We start from the raw sequence: 4,686 nt of genomic DNA, 5'->3' as shown, positions 1-4,686 counted from the left end.
ACTGACTCGATGCACGTGAGTCTGAGTGAACTCAGGGAGTTGGTGATGGACAGGGAGGCCTGGCGTGCTGCGATTCATGGGGTCGCAAAGACTCGGACACGACTGAGCGACTGATCTGATCTGATCTGATGCAATGTTTCAATCACATATCATCATGGTAGAAAACAGATTGGGTACGAATTATCTTTAAGAATTATATAAAAAGATAAAGTTATAAAATATCAAAATCATTTTACATTGCTCATAAAATAGTGAAATTTCGAGGGTGCTTCAATTTAAAAATGATTGGGGTTCTAGGAACGTGACTCAAAGAGGCTGTAAAATTACAAGGACACTTCATCAATTCTATGAGCATTTCCATCCAGTGGTTATCAACAGCACAACTTGCTGAGTATTTGTAGGAAAGCCTTGTTCTTTCAAACTGAAGAACTCTTAAAAATATGAAGAACCTCCAATGATGTTAAATTGCAGCATATAACATACATGCCTCCAAATTCAATTCATTCTCTAAATAAAAACATTATTATTATTAAAATATAAAAGGTCTACTAACAACAGAATAGCAATCTATCCCATTCAATTCAAACGCCAAGTTACTATAGCTGCTGTCTCCCAATCTGGGATTTTCTGACATTAGGAATTATTCATCAAACAAGATTATATATTTCTTATTGACTGGTTATTTCTTTGCTTCTACTTTTTATACAACCTCATGTCTGACTCTTTGCAACCCTGTGAACTGTAGCCCACCAGGTTCCTCTGTCCATGGGATTCTCCAGGCCAGAGTACTGGAATGGGTTGCCATGCCTTCCTCCAGGGGATCTTCCCAACCTCGAGCCTGAACCCACATCTCTTATGTCTCCTGCATTGGCAGGCGGGTTCTTTACCACTACCACCACCTGGGAAGCCCGTACAACCTCTATGCCTTTAAAATTAGAATTAGAGTCTTCACACTGTGTTTCTAATAGCAGTCTTTCCCATGTAGACCAAATCTCTCTTGCATCTGCTTTTCTGTCTAGTTCCAAATGACAACAGGCTTTTGTTGTTGCTGTTGTTTAGCCACTCAGCTGTGTCAGATTCTTTGTGACCCCATCAATGCCAGGCTCCTCTGTCCATGGGATTCTCCAAGGAAGAATTCTGGAGTGAGTTTGCCATTTCCTTTTCCAGGGGATCTTCTTGATCCAGGGATCAAACCCACATGTCTTGCATCTCTTGCAAGTCTCCTGCATTGCTGGTGGACTCTTCACCACTAAGCCACCAGGAAACCCAAATAAAAACAATATTACTTTTAAAATATAAAAGGCCTGCCCACAACAGAATAGCAATCTATCCCATCCAATTTGATTGCCAAGTTACTATAGCTATTATATCTCCCAATCTGATATTTATTGACATGAGGAATTAGTCATCAAACAAGATTATATATTTCTTTTAAACTCCTCTTGGGTCATTATTTTGAAATTATTTCTACATTTCTTGCTAAGGTTTCTGTGAGCTTTGGAAGCTATTATAAATTTAGATAAATTATGTATATTTATGTATAAAATACAAACTATGTCTTCTCAAAAGATATTTATAAATAAAGCTAAATATTCAAGAAATATATATGATTCTTCTGAGTTTATTTATACACCTATAAAATAGGGATAATAATGTCTATCTCAAAAGTCCATTGTGGAATTTTTATGCATAAAGAGTCTTCTATACTGCCTAATACATAGTAGATGTACAAAAAATAGTTACTATTTTGATATCATCATCATTATCATCATAATAATCATTGCAAACCTGAAGTTTCATGTTACATAGGAACTATTTGATTGTAATTATAGCTGTATGGCAAATTTCATCATCCTGAGCAGAGTGTTCACGTTTTGAGACCTTATCATAAAATGTTTATAATTATATCTGGATTGTGGATTTTATTTTATATTCATTTTTTTTCTTTTCTCAACTTTATTATCTGTTGTGGGTTTGTTTTTTTTTTTTTTTACATTAAATACATATTACTTACACGAAACAAGAACAAATACTATGTACTATTTTTCCAAGTATACCTGGCACTCTTCTATAAAACTGCACTGACAGGCAACAGACAATTATATGGCATATCTAAGGAAAATGAAAACAGAAGATAGTATCTAAAGAGATTCAGAAACTGCAATGAGATACAGATGATAAATTAAGATTATGGAACACCTCATGAGTCACAAATTCCTTCCATACGCTTAGACCAATGTGAGCTGCAGAGAAGGCCTCTCTTCTCTATGCTTCCCACTATTACTTCTCCAGTGGCTCAGCCAGAAGATACTGGGGTATAGACGGTGCCCAACCTCTTTTGTTAAAAGAACTGCCTGGATGAGCACTGGCATTCTAAGTCAGCTGGTGAGGCTCAGCTATGGAGAATGAGACTTGGGTCAAAATGTCTAAGCCAGGTCTTCTGATCTTAAATTCCTTTTCTTTAAATCTGGAAGTCTAATTATCCCTAACAGCTTATGCATAAGCTATTGAAACTGAAGAAGAAAAAGATGGTTCTGATGGGCCACCATTCAATAGAGGTGGAAGAGATTATATAGACACTTAGAATCAAGGAACCTGGCTTAAACCTCTTGACCTACATAATGTTATCCAATCCAATTTCCCTTGCAGTGGGGATTATCAGGCACATGCACAGTAATTAATACATTGCTTCTTTGTTCCTCATTAACTATTGTTCTTTAACAGATTTGCTTCTTTGAAAATAAGCCTAAACGGAAGATGGAGTTACTGGCAACTCCAACACATCTTGAATGCCAACACATGTTGTAAAAGCATGAAGGACAGGCATCCAGTTTAAAGGTGAGATAATCATCTGGAAAGAATCTTTGGAATGAGTCAAGACAGAGTTTTAAAAGGTGAGTAGGAGTAATTAGGTGAAGAGAAAGGGAAAGTTTCCTGCTAAAAGACACCTTGACAAAGTGAACGAGACAAAGCATGTGACTAGGGAAACAACAGCAGATTTAGAAAGCTAAAGAATAATTTACAACACAGACAGGGACAAGAACAGAACTAGTGGCACGGGCCAAGCCCTGCAGAGCTTTGAATGCCAACAAATGAACTTAGTCTCCATCTATAAATGGAAAACCATTAAAGAAATCTAAAACATGAATTTTATCAGCAGTTAAGTGGGAGAGAGATAAAGCTGAAACAGGAAATCAGTTTGAAGGCTGTAACAGTCAAAGAAAAAAAAACTGACCTCATTTGACCATCAAGATATAAAGAACTGATGATGTACTAATTCACATTTAATAAAATTTAGACCATTTTGGAGTACCATTCCTTGAAACTTTGAATTTAATCCAAAGGGGAACTGAAAAGACTTGATTCTAAATAATATATAGAATTACGGAAGAATGCGACTTCTGTGAGTTTACTGTAATGCATTGTCACTGGCAGCATAGAGACTGAGTTGAAGAAACTTTGGACTGGGGATTTTCTGTTCTGCCAGGAACTAGGAACCCTACTGAAGTGTCAAGCCCAATGGCAGAAAACAGAGATGGGTTATCAATACAACCGTGAAGGGTTTTAATAACTGCTACTCCATGCTTTCATCAAATGACAAACTATGATTGTCCAATCAGTGGCATACTGACATTTGACTTCTCAATGTATTCTCTTATTCCTTTGTATGATACTTGAAATATCTGTAAGCAGATATTTCAGATATATTTAGAAATATCTGAAATATCATTGGTATGCAGGGGACCAATTTAAGAGCATGGATGTTTGTTTGAGGAATAGAAAACCTAAAAGAATAGATAATTATCTGGACTTCGTTTAGCAGATCTGAGTGCAAAACCCAGTTTAATTATTTATTTGGTCAGAGTCAATATTATATAAAACTGTTGGTGTGCCTCTGAAGATCACAACCAATCTCCCATTTTTTTTCATGTCCTATGGATAGGTTTGGATATATTTGTGAGTTTGTTTTATTTTTTCTTGATTTTTTTTTAATTGAAGGATAATTACTTTATAGAATTTTGTTCCAAACAAGAGCTGAGTCTGTCCTCCTAGGCACACAGTGTAAATCTTTCTTTATAATATTTTATTATTAAAAATTAGCTTAAAATTAAACATTCATAAATAGTTTGATTCATTAACATTTTTTTGAGGGTTTTAAATAAAACTATTAGAGTAAATTAACTGAATTTTTAAACTGAAATTTTGTAACCATGCATAACATTTGAATTTCAGAATTTATCATAAGAAGGCAAACATTTGAGAAAATAATATAATTTCTTAAGGATAACATATGTTAGAATTTATACTTTATGACAGAACAGGAAGTCCTAAGTTTAGAATTTCTCCAAATTTGCATTAATTTAAATTTAGAGTTAAATTAAGTTAAATTTAGAGTCTAAATTTTTAAAAGTGTAATATATTATATAATTATTAGACACAAAGCTATATTAGAGATAGAATTACTATTTTATGCAAGATTCACAATCTATAAAATTTCTAGTATCTCCTAAATGCTTAACAAGCAACACAAATTGTATGTATAAATTGGCTTCAAACTACTAATTAAGAGTCTTAAAATAATTCAAATAACTGATGAAAAACTTAAAAAATAAACATTTTATTTTTGGAAAATCCATTTCTGTTAAAAATACACACACATATATATATATATATATATATATATAT

Source organism: Bison bison, unplaced genomic scaffold (genome assembly GCF_000754665.1).
Source record: "Bison bison bison isolate TAMUID 2011002044 unplaced genomic scaffold, Bison_UMD1.0 scf7180017864035, whole genome shotgun sequence".
NCBI lineage: Eukaryota > Metazoa > Chordata > Mammalia > Artiodactyla > Bovidae > Bison > Bison bison.
Note: the sequence above shows the minus strand (reverse complement) of the source record.